This window comes from Pinus tabuliformis, chromosome 4_2, assembly GCF_031772625.1.
Source record: "Pinus tabuliformis cultivar Carrire ecotype Pingquan chromosome 4_2, CPIR1, whole genome shotgun sequence".
Classification (NCBI taxonomy): domain Eukaryota; kingdom Viridiplantae; phylum Streptophyta; class Pinopsida; order Pinales; family Pinaceae; genus Pinus; species Pinus tabuliformis.
The window spans coordinates 304,154,290-304,170,838 of NC_142304.1; the positions used below are offsets into that span (position 1 = coordinate 304,154,290).

The 16,549-nt window shown below is 36.0% G+C and overlaps 1 non-coding gene across 1 annotated transcript; it reads right to left on the minus strand.

The window, feature by feature from the left end:
* Window positions 1-2,221: 2,221 nt before the first annotated feature.
* On the minus strand, window positions 2,222-2,373 carry LOC149169193 (small nucleolar RNA SNORA5). The gene has a single exon (XR_016260018.1). It is a non-coding gene; the product is annotated as a small nucleolar RNA SNORA5 (small nucleolar RNA).
* Window positions 2,374-16,549: the final 14,176 nt, after the last annotated feature.

Consider the following 16,549-nt stretch of genomic DNA (forward strand, 5'->3'; position numbering starts at 1 on the left):
CTCAAAATATTTGACTCACTGCAAATTCCTATGGCAGGCAATGCTGTGTAGCTAAGAAAGACTTCAAATTCTAAGATCGATAGCCCTGAATTTCCTATAAGATTCTTAACACTTAAACAGATCACTAAACTTCTCTAACCATTAGAACCAAGCACTTCAAATTTATTGAAAGGTCAATACAACTTTCTTCATTATTGAAATACTAATGAAACATGGCATATCAACTGCTCATTTTTAACATTCGTGAAAACAATGCACCTTATAATCCAACACTTACCTAATGGAGTCAATAGAGGAATATCCCACAATAAACACACACAGAGTAGTAGCAGCTCCAACTAGTCTGACTTCCAGTTAAATCCACTTTTTTCTACCAAAATCCAAATCCAACATTAAGAAATAAAAACATGAAAATCCATCAACGCAAGCAACCATATTCTTTAAATGCTACAAAACACAAAACCATGACTCCTCTAATTTGTTTAAATACAGAAGAATGTGATAAATTGTGTTTGGTAAATCACTCTTAGTTCAGTTTTCCTTACTCCAGGCATAAGAAAACAATGACCTTTGCATCAATTTCTAGCGGAACTCGTGAATTTAAAAATCAAATACACTGTTACGGTTCTATCCTTAGAACGTAGTTCTCAAAATTTGATTTCCTGATGATTTACTAGCTGGGACCACGAACCCAGAATGTTTCAAATTCATATTTCAGCAATCTAAAGATCCCCCTCAATAACTTATTACAGTCCCATACCCATCTAAATTTTTTCTAACCATGGATTATTAAAACCCTCACATTCTATAGAACTAGTCTTACTAGAATAATAAAATCCTGTGCAAAGAATTTCAGTGTAGTAGACTATCCATAACTTTGTATTAGTATTTTTTATATCTTCATTATTTCCAAGAAAATCCCTATTAATTACTTCTTACTTTCAAATACCCACTTAATGCTACCAAACCGTTATGTCTAAAAACCCTAACATTTTACAGAACAAATTTAATTAACCCCATAAAACCTACAGTAGAATGTCCAGCCATCACATCATATATCATATTGAAATTTCTGAAATTTTCATTACCTTCATATTCCTCCTAGTTACTCCTTACTCTCCAATGCTAACTTCTAAAAACCATTGCAAGACTAAATTTGTTTAATTAATAGCACAACACCTCCCATAAAAAAAGTCAATTAAGTAAAATATACAGAGCTTCATTCAATACAACTTTCCTGTTATCTTAAGAGAGGAGAGCAGACAATGAACATACATTTCGAAGAAATTGAAGAAAACCTTGGGGATGTTGATCCTACAATTTCTGCAAATGGGCAAAACTGTCTTTTCCACAAACCCTGTATCCAAATATTAACATTTTCTTTTATATTTGAGGCACCCAAAACCCAAAAGATTTTCGCTCAAAAACGACAGGAACAAAAAATTAAAACCCCATCAAAATGACTCCACTTTCGCTCTGAAACTTAGTAAACTCCGAGCATTATAGGCAAACAGAACCAGTATAGTATTTTCCATTGATACAACATACCAAAAAACCATTACTTCGCAAACTCAAAACTCCTAAGGGTTTCAAAATGCTGTAAAAAGATTGGAAAGAATATTACCTTACCACTATTAACAATTTTCAAATCTCCAGGATATATGAGATGGCTAAGAGTGCGGCCTTAATGTCCCTTTTTCCCGTGAAGCTGTTGAAACAAACGAAACTCCCCCAGCTTCTGTCACACACAAAACAAAGAACGAAAAAGAAATAGAATTGCTACCCTTATTAAAAAATGATATGATAATGCCCAAGCCGAAATGAAAATAGTGCCTTGCTTCGTCCTCAAAATATTGACTCATCTCCCAGGAAGCCGCTTGTCTATCAAAAATACCATTGCGCAGCTCACGGATTATGGAACACGTGTCCACAGAAGAATGGCTGAAATTGGGGCACGGAAATATGCCCACCTACATAGACCTTTATGGTATATAATTAAATTCATGGAAATAGCAGAAATATCTGTTACACTTTTAAAAAAAATTGTACGAGTAAATTTATGTTAATTCATTTATTTCAAAGTTTTTTGTTTTCTAAATTATGAATTTGTTTTCTTTTACAAATTTTTATACCAATCACCTCAACATTTTTAAGACAATTATAGATCTTTGAAAGTGAATCATTTGTTAGCCACCCTGAGTGAAAAAGGAGATTGGTAAAGCTCTATAACTTATCAAATTTGTCCATAATACTATTATATTTGTCCATAATCATAAAATTAGAATAATTTCTTTGGCATACATCAAGGCCACTAAGCCTCACAAACCACATGGCACATAATCATAGAAGTCATAATGATTTGACATTAATGCACACAAAGCAAAAATAATGCATAACAATGATTATAAATTCAATCATTGCTTGGATAAGGATAGAATTCAACAATCGTTCATCATGGGATGGTCCCAAACCATCATTAGTAAGTTTAGGATCAAATATTGCAAGCTGCAACTATATTTAACTTGTTAAGCTTGATTTTTTTGGTTTTATATTAAAAGAATAGTTAGGGTTAATGTTAAGAATTTGCCATTTTAGAGTTTTAGTGGATTTTTAAGTTAATTTTTTCAATGTTTTTATGTTTTTTCTAATGTTTATTATTTTAAGTTAGGTTATTAATTTACTTGTTAAGTGATTGATTTATACGATTAATTTTTATAAGTATTATTATGCCAAGAGGTATTCTATAGTTTAGTATGGCAACAATGTTGTAAAATGTAATGTAATGTTATGTTGACTCATCAACATAACATTACATTAAAGAAAAATAAAATACAAAATTTGTGGTTAATAGGATAGGGATCATCAAGATGTTCAACCATTCAATGTAAAGATGGTTTTCAGTGTTAGTGATCTAGTCATATAAAATACCCCATAATTCAATGTAAAGATGGTTTTCAGTGTTAGTGATCTAGTCATATAAAATACCCCATAAATTTGTGCTTTGGGATACCCCCAAGATTCAATAAGTAATCCAAAGCGAGAGGATTCGTTGATAAGGTGACAATGCCAACAACTCTGAGTTGACCCAAAGTGACATCATGTGAGTTTTGCACAACTAAGGTGACAATTTGAGCATCAAAAGGAGACACAATTGTAGAAGTGGCAACATCTACATTTAGGGCACTTGGCTACAAATCTTTATGTGTTTTTCCATTGAGGGTACCTTTAATAAGGGGCTAGAAAAAGCAGTTTCAGACAAAGGGATACTTTGGGTTGGGCCCAACATTGTTTTTCCAATGACATGGTTGGGTTTCCAAGTTGCAAAAAAAGTAAGGCTATCTACAAGGGAATGACAACTAGGGAGTACCAAGGTGTGTCGGTGAATGTAAGGAAGTACTAACAATTTCTAAATAGTTTGAAGGCATGATAGGCATGCCAAGTTGCGTTAGCTGCTAGGGTGTGGCATGAACGCAAGCTAGAAAGTGTGAGGGTGAAGTGCTAGGGAAACACAAGGGAGCACTAGTTTCAAATGCATGGAAATGAAGTTTCAGTAAGTTATAGGTGTGCTAAGGAGGGAGTCACAAGGTATGATAGGTAGTGCTAGGGCATGCTAGAATGCTAGGTAATAATACTAGGATGTGTCAAGTGCCAAGGTGTGCTAATGCGTGTTAAGAATTGTTAGGGAGTACCAGGGAAACACAGGGGAGCACTAGATCAAAATGCATGGAAATGAATGAATACGAGTGTGTGACAGGGAGTGTTAGTGAGTTCTAGGTTTTCTAAGGGAGGAGTGACATGGTATGCTAGGTAGCGCTAAGCCATGCTAGAGCGTCAGGACGACATGCATCCAAGATGTGCCAGGTGCCAGTGTGTGCTAACATGTGCTAGGAAGTGTTAGGGAATGGCAGGGAAACAAAAGGGATAACTGGGTCAAAATGCATGGAAATGAATCAATAAGGGTGTGTGACAAGGAGTGTTAACGAGTTCTAGGTGTGCTAAGCAGGGAGTGACATGGTATGCTAGGCAGTGCTCAGTCATGTTAGAGTGATAGGGTGCCATACGACCAAGACTTGCCAAGTGCCAAGGTGTGCCAACATGTGCTAGGAAGTGTTAGGGAGTGCCAAGGAAACAAAACGGAGCACTAGGTAAAAATAACGCATGTAAATGAACAAATAAGAGTGTGTGACAAAAATTGTCATTTGAGTTACATGTGAGTTAATGAGGGAGTGACAAGGTATGTTAGGCAGTGCTAAGGCATGCTAAAGGTTGGGGAAACATGCAAAGATATGTTAGGTGCTAGGGTGTGTCAATGAATGTGTGGGAGTGTTATGGAGTATCAGGGAAACACAAGAGAGTGCTAGTTTAAAATGGATGGAAATGAATGAATAAGAGTGTGTGATAGGAAGTGTCAACGAGTTCTAGGTGTGCTAAGGAGGGAATGATAAGGTATGCTAGGTAGGGCCAAGGAATTCTAGAGTACCAGGGTGACATGCCAAGATATCCCAGGTGTGAGAGTGTGTCAATGTGTGCCAGGGAGTGTTAGGGAGTGCCACAAAAACAGAAGGGAGAACTAGTCAAAAATGCATGGAAATGAACAGATAAGAGTGTGTGATAGGGATTGTCAACAAGTTCCAAGTGTGCTAAGGAGGGAGTGACAAGGTTATATGCCAAGTAGTGCCAAGGCATGTCAGGGAGTGCCAAATAATGCCAAGGAATGAATGAGATGCTAACACGTGGCACATAATGCCAAGGGATTCTTAGATGTGCCAGGTGTTATGGCATGTCAAGACGTAAACTATGTTGCTTAGTTGTTTCATTTGCAAGGTTGGATGTGAGCCTTGACTTCGTAACTTGTTAAGTGGGATGAGTTGAGACTGGACATGAGTAGCCTAAGATGAGTTATAGGCAGTTCTTAGGTGAACAAGGCATAGTCTAGTTGTAGTAACTATAACTTGGTCAAGTTGTTGTACTCGACGCAGGACTTGGTTGGGTTCCTAAGTCTCAAAAAAAGTAAGGGTAATTGTGAGGGTATGATAGATAAGGAGTGTAAGGGAATGAAAACGAATGAAAAGGTGTGCTAAAATATTTCAGACAATGTCAATGCATGATTAGGAGTGTTAGCGAGTGTCAGGGCATCACACGGGGTAACTAGGTCAAAATGCAGGGAAATGAACAAATCAGAGTGTACGCTAAGGAGCATTAGTGAATTCAAGGTGTCCCAAGGATGAAGTGTGTTTGGAGAAGATAAGAATAGGAATTGCAAGAGGCAAGCATATAGTTACGATAAGGTGTGGACAAACACAGACTTTGTTGGGTTCCCAAGTCGTAAAAAAAGTAAGGCTATATATGAGGGCATGCCAGCTAGGGAGTGCCAAGGTGTTCCAGGGAGTTCCAGGAAGTACTAACACATGCTAGAAAGTTCCAAGGAATTGTAGGCATGGCAAGACATGCCAACTGCTAAGGCGCACCAAGATGTTCTAGGCACCAAGATGTGGCACCAACACATGCTAGTGAGTGTTAGGTCCAAGTGCTAGGGAAACACAAGGGAGCACTAGTTTCAAATGCATGGAAATGAATCAATAAGAGTGTGGCAAAGAGGTTCAACCGAGGCTAGTGGTGTCTCCTTCTTTTCGGGAAGTTCGAGAAGTATCGAGAGGGTGGTATTTTGTTCATTCTAGTGGATCTGCAGAACCTAGCCATGCACCCTATTCATCGCTTCGAGTATAAATGTTTCCTTCAATGCTGACAATGAAGTCATCCAAGAAAGGATTACATAATCTTATATCCTAGGTACAAGTGTGCATGTTGGGTCCCGACTAATCACAAATGAAATTGATGAATAGACATGAGGGCTTTGTTAAATATTATCACCATGGTCATATGGATGCAAACATATTTCCACCAAGATATTATGTCATCCATAACCAAAATATCATCCACATAGATACACAAGGTTAGTTATTGATATGGAGTTATGTACTCTATGGTATGTATAACTATAATTACACCAGAAGGTCATGACTAATCATCGACGGACTTATTTTAGCAAGGTCCCTTAAGATTGTGGTAAAAAATTAGTGGGAAAAATTAAAGTGGAACTTCAAAGTTTAATTTTGTGTTACTGTGACTAGGTTAGGTGTGACTAGGTTAGGTAGGATGCGCCATGTGAGATCGTGACAAAAATATCAATAGATTTTACCGAACAACTATCTATTTCACCAGGTTTCTCAATTTAGGCCCTAAGTTTTGTCGAGGCCTCCTCACGTTGCTTAGAAGAACATAATATGCCATCCTAAAAATCGTCCACCTCCTCAAGTTAAAATAATTTTAGTGGAAGGAAAAATTATTTTGAATCCTAACACACCAATAGGATTTTTGCTACTTGTTTTATCAAGAAATATAATTCTATTAATGAAACAAGATGACTATGTAATCAACAAATGTTAATGCTCAAAATAGTTTTGTTAAAAAATTCATCACCTAAGGAGAACATATAGACGAAGCAGATACTAAAGATGAGGCTCCCATAATAGGTACAACTTAACCTCCACCCATCAATATCCCATTCTAGTAGTTTGAGTTAATTTGATTGTCCCTCTTTAATGCATCCATCACTACAACACATGAACTCTTGAAGCCTAATATTTTCATATATTTAAAAGTCTTGGTTGATGCAATCCCTCTACTCTAGTACTTCTCACATGGATACATTGTCAATATATTGTGTGTAAACTTGAGATAATTTGTGATCCCATTTTTAGTATCATGAATTAAATATTCCCATCCATTCTCTACTTTATTTTGTATAAACATGAGAAGGAGACATGAAAACTTGACTTACTAGTGATGTGACTTCTAAATAGTCCACAACATCATAAGATGATCCATAGAAACATCACTAAAAGTCAACCCATATTAAATAGTTATCAATTTAATAATTCACTATATAGTTGAATATGTGTTATTTTCTAAATAAACCATGTTTGATAATAATTTTGTTAACAATAACAAAAAATATTATATAATAGAATATGTTTGAATCATTTTTCGTTAGCAAAAACAAAGTTGATCATATTTCTATTCGATTTGAAAAAAATAGACATAGTAAATACTTATAGCATTCTCAAGGAATTGAGGTCATTATATTCTCGTTATAAATTTCTATCTCAATATTTAAAATTCCAGCAAAAATATTAAGAAGCCCACAACCCTTTATAAAATTGATTGTAAGCATCTAGTATTTTAAAATTTATAATTAAATTATACCATGATAAAAGTTTAATAACTTCCAATAAGGAAATGATGTACTCTATCGTCACCTAGAATAGAGTACTCTCGCAAAGGTCTATGTAGATATGACATTCTATTCACTCAAGATTTATTATTGCAAAAAATATTTGGAGTTCTACTCTTCACCTAGCCATAGACCTTATTGCTTCAGATATTCCAAAAACAAGTCACCCATCAGCCATCAATCCATTACTATCTTGTCTCTTCTTAGCCTTGTCCTCAATTACACAAGCAAAAGTGATGCTATCTTCTCCTTCTTCTCCCTCCATTTATAGAATACATTGATGGTAAGGAACCCATCCCCTATTGTCCACCTATCATTATATAATTATTCCTTTGTCTTAACATTTTCCATTCACATAAACCTACATTATATATTATTCTTCCCTTGCCTTCAATTTTGTAATAATCAATAAAATAATTAATTAGTAAATTTTATACTTGTTACAAATTTCAAATTTATGAATGGAATGTAAAGAAAAGGTATCATGTAGATATTAAACATTGCATGTCTTAAATCAATATATAATTTTCATATCTTTAAAAATTGCACCACTAAAAGTTGCACCAATGCTTGTTTTTCACATACCAAACAAGATTTTAGAAGGAGACCAAAATGCGAGATGAACACCACCAGTGTAGAACTTTAATTTGAAAATCCCAAAAGCCCAACTTTCCCATTCAATAAGAAAACGATAGATAGGAAATGTAGGTGAAAATGTTGAAAATCATAACCACTTGGTTCTTTCTCATATAACTTTTCTTGATGAATGAAAATAGTGTATTCCTTTGTAGAAAAGTATGAGCTCTGAAATGTTCCATGATAATTGCATATTCTTGGGGCTTGGTTTTCAAGGAAAAGTCCAACGTTCACTCTAAACTAACTATGATCATCAATAACCTCTTGGTGAATGTTAGTAGTCAACCAATAAACCAACCACACTAGAATTTGAAATAGAATAGATCAAAATGAAAATTAAGTATGTTAACACAAGAGTTCAATAAGAACTTGAATTTGGTTACTCGTGCCTACTAGGGAGATATTTCCATTAAAGGAAATCATAACATAAGCAACAATACAAAAAAGTATAAGTGATCTGAATGATGACATTACCAAAGATGTAAGTGAAGGACTGGGAAATTTATGGTGATGATGGGAATGATAGATCTCGAAGACAACATGATGATGTTTTTGGAGAGGGAAATATCATTGTGGAGGGATGGATTTAGTTTCTAAAAGGGTCTCAACTCAATCTACCCAGTTGGATGGGTTGTTTATCTTAGATACAATGAGATTGGTTAAATTCACCTTATCAGGTAGATGAGGGTAGGAGAGGGAGGCAAAATAGGGATGGGAAGCTTAACAATCCTCAACAAGGAAAATATATGCTTGCATGTAAAGGTAAATGGAATGATAGGGGGCTAATTTGATGCAAAACAAGGGTGAATTATGCCTCTCTGAATGCACATCATGAGATCATGCTTAATATTCGCCATTCTGAAGTTGCGAGAAGACTAGAGTGTAAGCACAAGAGAGAAGCTAAACATATTGTGGGTTAAGAAGAGGGCCAAGAAGGACCTTTCTAATTCTTCCTCTTTTATATTGGAGACACAAGATTTAAGAGTATTTATAAGGTAGATAGTAAAGATGAGATGGATTTTCAAGCATACGTTGGCAGGGGTGTTGTTGGACTATCACAGTGGAAAAAATGATCTAATGGATAAAATGAACGCCTGCTTCCAAAGAAAATTTCAATGTCTAGGAGCAACTTGGGAGGGGTAGCTGATGGTTCCATAAGCTAGGTCAAGTGCTTGCAATGGATTAAAGATAAACTTCTGCAGAAAAGTATCACGAGGAATATGATTATGCAATAAATGCACATGAAAAATTGGAAGTCAAAGTCTCTGACTCATTACAAAGAAGTGGTTCAAACAGTGACCACTATGTTTTGAATGGGATCTAAAATTTGACTTTCTCAAAATTGAATGAAGTTGGAACCACTTTAAAACAACCCTAAACAATTAATGTTAATATTCAAAATTTAAGTAAAAGTTGACATTATCCTTATCTTTCCCTTTCAAAAGGAAAGATAAGGAGAATGCCAACTTTTACTTTTACTTTAAAAATTAAATATTACCATTAATTACTAGGGTTAGGTTTTTTGGATAAGAAGTTTATAATATCTAGAGATGTGATATTTATTGAGTCTTCCAAGATTGAAAATGTTGTTGAGTGGCAGCTTAATCGTTTGGATAGATTCGAACATGCAAAATATTTTCAAGAGTTTGATAGTGATATTCCACATCTCCTTCTCTTAGCTCTATACTTTGTATGAAGACCATTGAAGAAATTAGGTTGAAGGAAATTCCTTCCCTTGCTTTGTGAGGATAGAGCTAAGAGACTACTAGCAGCATGTAGCCAAATCTCACAAGTAGTGAGGGTACATTCAAGATACAAAGCAAGGATTAATGCAAATGAGTGTATTAACTATATACATGTCATCAAAAATATTTCTTCCCACTTAGGATGCATTGCATCGTGCCTGGTTAGTCATAATATCATGTTGGTCACAACCTCTGTAGCTTAAATAAATAAGTGGTATTGCTCTTAATCTTCTAAGCTATGTAATAAACAAGTGAAAGGGAGCAAGAAACATAGAGGAAACACGTGTAATGACTTTCAATTCTTGCAACCATGCATTTCATTGAAGACAGAATGATACGATAATGATAAGAAAACTTTTAAGCTATAGTAAGAGGTGTATTTTGAAAGATGTGTTTTGTTTTCCATACTTAGCCTCCAAAGGGTTATGCATCAGATGGAGTCTTCATGCTGTCTCGATATTCTATCATACCTTGGGTTCCTTGGTCTGCTTATTTTTCTCGTTAGCTCCTTAAGAGTCATCTACTATGTCATATTTCTTCGTGGCCCTTGAGAGACATAATTGTGTAGTTTCAGTGAGCAGTGATTGTTACGGAATGAGTCCCTAGGAGGACACATTTACACAGTTTTAGCTAGGTGAAAGGCACTGCTATGGGCTAAGGTCTTGGGAGGACATATCTACACAATTTTAGGATGCAAGGCAAACTGGGTAGTCAAGGGACAAAACTACACAGTTTCTGAAGACAGTGGGTTCTGGCTGAGGGAAGGACATTGGAGGAAACCACTACATAGTTTTGAATGCCAAGGGAGGTTGGGATTTTTGATAATTGCATGGTTCTGATAGGCAAAGGAAAAGCTTGAGGGTTACATATGTGAGTTCCATAGTTTAGGAAAGTTGGATGAGGCTAGGTTGTTAAGGAAACTCTGAAATTTGGCTAAGTTTGGGATGAGTGGAATCGATGTGAACAATGATAAAACTTGACTACAATCACACACTTGAAAACTTAGCGATAAAACATAGACCATTCACAACATATAACACATACTTCTCTTAATGCAACAACCTTTGTGGTAGCTTACGAAAAGTGTCGCTCTGATGATAGACTTTGGTAGGATAAAGGCAACACTTGTGTAAGAGTGTGTAAAATGAGTGTGAAACATGTCTATGTGGTGAGGACAACCAATTCTCATAAAATTTCCCCTTGAATTAAAACAAACCTCCCTTTGCATGACAAGTGATAACCCCCATGCCCAGAGATGACACATTCTATGTAAAAATAAAAGCATGAACGACTCTTAAGATCGAAAAGGGGAGAGAGATCATTAACTTACCAATTAGTGACTAAGGAATGATCAATCACAATATCCATAGTAGGCTATGAAATTTAAGTGCAGGTTAAAATTTTGGAGGGTGTTGCACCTGCTACAATAGAGCCTTGACCTTCTTGCTAACTTCTTTTCAACTAGTGTCTTGAATTCTACGAAATTGGATAATGTCTCATCTTTTTTCCACATGAAGAAGATACAACACTTTCGTGAGAAGTCATCAATAAAAATGACAAAATATTTGTGTCTGACAGTGTAGGTTGTCGAGAAAGGTCCATAAACATCATAGCGGATCCTTTCAAGGACTGCATGTGCTTTGTTGTCCTGATCATGGAATGTGGATTTTATGTACTTCCACAACGTACATCCTTTACATACATCCTACTGCATAAGTGATCCTTTAGGGAGTCCAATGGTTATTTGTTGTATAATATCCGAGGTATCATGATGCAAATGACCAAGAATTTTGTGCCAAAGTTCATCGGCATCATGACCTGCACTTTCTCCACCTTATTGCTTAATGCAACACAGTCTTCCACATCTAGCTTATACAGGTTCTTCACACAAACCTCGATCTACTTCACATGTCTCATGGCTATGTGTCTCAGGAACGCTTTTCCTTTTTTGAATATCACTTCACAACCATGGTAAACCAACCACTTGGTGAATGCTAGTAGACGAACACCTAATCCTTTACCTTTACCTTTTTTTACTTGCGCCTCATATTAAAAATTTGAAAACAAAATATTTCTTTTCTCTTAAAAAATTGTCTTAAAATCCCTCTCCGTGTAGCAATGTCAAATTCAAAAATAGACAAGTTGTCTCTAATCGTATCAGCAAATATGAAAGGGACAGAAGAGGAATTGATGTCCGAGAAATCTTGTCAATAAAAGTTGGCGTGTTCTTCTTACTCGACTACCCCCACAAAACAAAGAGCCCAAGAAATCGTTGTCTTTATATAAGGTAACATGAATGGTAAGTAAAATAACAACCTTGGTATAGGCGTAAGACAGTAGTTGCTTGCAAGCTAGCGGACTTAGGGTGCACTGTGAGAGTCAATTTTGCAGTTAGATAATATTGTCTTAAATTGATATGTTTGTGTCTTAATTGTTAATTGAATTAAATAAGTTTCATCTAAAGTGGCCATTATCTTAAATATAAAGTTTTATCTTAAAATATTATTGTCTTTAACTCTTTTTGTCTAAAGTATAAAGTTTTCTCTTAAAATAATTGTGTTAAATTGATTTTGTCTTAAATATAAAGTTTTGTCTCAAAATATTTTCGTCTTAAATTATTTTTGTCTTAAATATAAAGTTTTGTTTTAAAATATTTTGTCTCAAACTGTTTTTATCTTAAAATATTTTTGTTTTAAATATAATGTTTTGTCCTAAAATATTTTTGTCTAGAACTATTTTTATCTTAAAATTTATGTTTAAAACCATTTAATTAATATTAAATTTTAATATAAAATAACTAAAATAAAATAAAAAATAATTTTTTAAGACCATATTTCTTTTGTCTTAAAAAAGTATCGTAAAATACGCTTGATTGGTGTAGTAGTGTCACATCAATCAAAGTGCAAGTACCTAGGGGCGTGAACACAAGCACGATACATTTCCATATATTCCAGGGTTTCTGGGACCGCTGGTACTTGGATTCAGAATAGACAAAGTCGCTGATTTACAACACGGCCTGGTACCTTTTCACCGGCAATCACAGGTGGCGGCTTCAAACGAGATCCAATCCAGGAATTCCATCAGATTTCAGTTGTGCAAGACGCCAACTCCCTCAGTTCAATTTCATTCCACGGGTAACAGAAGCGAGAACAAATACAACCAACATATGCTATCGATCTTTCGCATTTCCATTTTATGTAAATAAAAATTACGAAGATTTGAAATACAGTATAAAAGCCGCTCTCCAAAAAAAATTATTCAATGTGATTATCCAAGTACCGTCAAGCGTATCGGCTGTTCCCCATTGAAAAGGAACTGCGAGTTTATGTGGCTCAGAAAAACGAAATCCCACAAAAAGAGAATACAGTCTCCAATCTATAAAAATCAATTTAATTACGTTACTTCAACAACGCAGATTTTGTAACTATTGGTTTTAAGTCACCCCTTATAGCTTCTTTTGGAAACTATACGTTAAAAATTCGAACCATCCTACTACCAAATCAACGAGAGTAGCAATTAGCTATCTAACAGACGGGAGCTCTTTTATTAATATCAATATTTTCAGGAAATGGTTAAAGAGAAAAATACATAAAATGTTTTAATAGTTAATAAGATAAGCGTAAGAAAATAATGTAATATTACATCCAATAACAATTAATAACTTATTTTACTTATACAATTGTCTGTTAGGTGTAAAATAATTGTTATTTTGGTGTAAAATAGTTGTTATTCTGAGGCTCTAAAGATAATGTATTATTTTAAGGATATTTTATATATAAAATGTTTGTTGTTTTTAGTGCGATTTTTTGGAAGTTTTTGAGATAGGTTTTCGCGTTCTAATTTATCTAAAATTTTGTAGGAATTTATTGAAATAACAAGTTTGATGGGTAACCCCTGCATACTCCAAGTGCCCTAGGGTTTTTCAAGGTGTTGAATCCATATATACAGTTAAAAAACCAATTTAAATAACTGTAATGACCCGAGACAATGTAAATGTGAGATTTTACTATGGTAAAAGACAGTATGACAGTTGTTGTTTTATGTTTTAAAAAACAAAACTCTGACAAACTATTTTAATTAAAGTAATTTAAATATTTTCTTGAAATGCTGGCAGCCTCTAGGAGGTGGATTTAAAAGAAAGAGATCAGTTGTAATAACTGATTGAAACTACCCTCCCAAACAAGAAAAGTCCTGGATGTAGGGAGGAAGTTCTGTGCTGTGTGGATAGCGAGAAGAGATCTTTTCTAAGGAAAAGGGAAAAAAAGGAAAAACTGGATAAGTCTGGTAGGGACCAGATAACCATGCACAAGGTGCACAAATCTTGTTGAGGGCTTGAGGCCTGCAAGATGGCTCGGGGGAGAATTCTGTCTGAGAGATGGATCTCATGGCTGGGTGGAAGGGCAAAATCAAGGTACAGGTGACTTGCTTGAGAAACTATTCCTGACTCTGGTGAACCAGGTACGGTTTCAAACTGCAGAGTCTCTGATTGAATATAATATACAGTGAATTTACAGTAGGCAAATAAGAACTATGTTTCGTTCTCCTAGATACTGTCATATTATTAACTGCACAGGTGTAGTTTTAAGTTAAAGGATCAGATTATCAAATTGATAGACATAATCTGAAACCAGTCATACTGTAAATAAAGCTACATAGGTATAGTTAATTAAAAGACTGGTTATTGAATGAGAGGGGGAGTCAACCCAAAAGAACCTGCTATTGAATAATAGACATGACATAAACTCGTCAGAAATATAGAAACATTGTGTAAGAACAGAACAACTAATAAGAGAATAAACAGCCTCGAACTCCCTGATTATAAACAAGCTGTTATTATAATATGTCGACAGGAATGAGATTAGAACCCTCTGAGTCTGGGTAGACCACAGTCAGATTCTAACTCGTCGACGGAAGGAGATAAACCTACTGCTATTTATAATAAATGACTGCTGTTAAGTGAAGAATTTAATAAACTATTACAGACAAGGAGAATTCATTCTGTAAATGGTGCAAAACAGAGAGCGAGAGCCATACCGTAATCCATCATACCCGCGTTATTAAATCACAGTGCTCGCAGACACAATAGCAGAGAAACCAGTTCGTTAAGAGCGATAAAAGAAAACAAGATATATATATACAAGAATTCTGTGCATGCTACTTTAAAGAGGAAAAAACTCCAGGCATACATATATTCCGACATTCTCATAAAGAAAGGAAGAAGTATGCTATTGTTCTTATAACTAACCGAGAGCATTCTGTACAAGTTTAGCAGAGACGAAAGTCGGATAGTGAACACCAGAACGAATGACTCGGAATAATAAACATAATCTGAGTAAATCTAAGAGGTTGCCGTCGTTGAGACGAGCAAAACCAGCGATAACAACATAAACCCCATGCACTGTTCTAACACTGTTAAATACACAGAATATATTCATACAAGATGCAAAGCGTAAGTTGCCTGAGGGCTCAGACAGAGTAACAGTTCCATGTATAAATCACAATATAACACAGGATGGTGAAATCCTGGAAAGGATAATAACTGTGCATATATTGATAAACAGAAAACCTCAAATAAAACTTGAATCCGTTAGCCAGGTCTGAGCATTACGGCCAGATCCGAAACCATATGTCTTATATCAAATGTAACAAACCAAAGTCCGGATATGCCGCAGGGGGCAGCAATACAAACAAAATAAATCCGTAAATACATGTAATAGAACTCTGGGGTTCCGCCGGGGATGATAACCCAACAGGGCGGGTCAATGACGCAACCAGACTATAAAACATGAATGTAAACCATGAGGGTTCTCTGTGGAGAATACCTCGGCAATCGAAGCAAGGAAACCCGCATTTGAACGGTAGTCTGCATCAAGCCATAAAAAAAACAACAGATCAAGACCCATGAACTCCGAGCTCTCGTATGCAGGAGCAGAGTAAACAAGAATGGAGAGCTTACCTGTGGTCGCCGAGAGGGTTGAACCGTCGAGTTTAGCCACCTTGGCCCCGTCAGAGGGGTTTGAATAACCCAGCTGCACGCCCTACCAGCGAAGAGAAAACAAGTCAGTAAGAATCGTTACAATTAACAAAGAACTGTAAATGCATACTGTAGATTTAAGAGCCGAGGGTCAATACCTGTGTTGGCGTAATAATGGCCACTTCACGGCTTCCGGAGAGATTGCAGGTTACGAAGATAACGCTGGTGGTTTCGAACCAGAGACTGAGCACCGAGGTGGAGCCGGAAGGGCCAAATGAACAAATAAACCCTGAGCCTGCTCGGATGTGAATATGTAAAGGCTTAAACCCTCGAACGCATTTCAGCCCTTCGATCCAAGGGTGAGATCTCGACCGTCCAAGCAAGGCGGGAAAATGAAGCGAGAAGGCCGAGAACACCGTAACCGAGGTGTCACATGGCCAAAGGAGCAAGCCATGCCACCTGCCTTGATAAGGACCAAAGTCATTAAGGCAAAGGGTGAGTTGGCACCTGCAAGGGCTGCGGTAGGACCACCAAACCCCGCGCCACATTAATATTTACTGCAGACTGGTAGTCTAATAGCTGGGTTCCACCGTAAGTCAAACGTATACTCCAAAAACCATATGGCAGCATAACAATAATACCACGTAGCATACGTATGCAAGGTTACAACAATAACTAAATGTTAAGCTAACTAGCTGTAAAATACGTGGCATAAAGTAGGGGTCTATACGATATGAAGTCAAACCTGCGACCAAGCATAAAGAATAAATCATGTAGTATAGTAAGTTCCTTATGTGATGCATACATTTAAACTTTTTTTTATGTGTATGTGAACAAGAGTGTGACAACTTGGTATCAGAGCCCAGTTTCAACACTGTGGCCTCAAGCATGACATGTTTC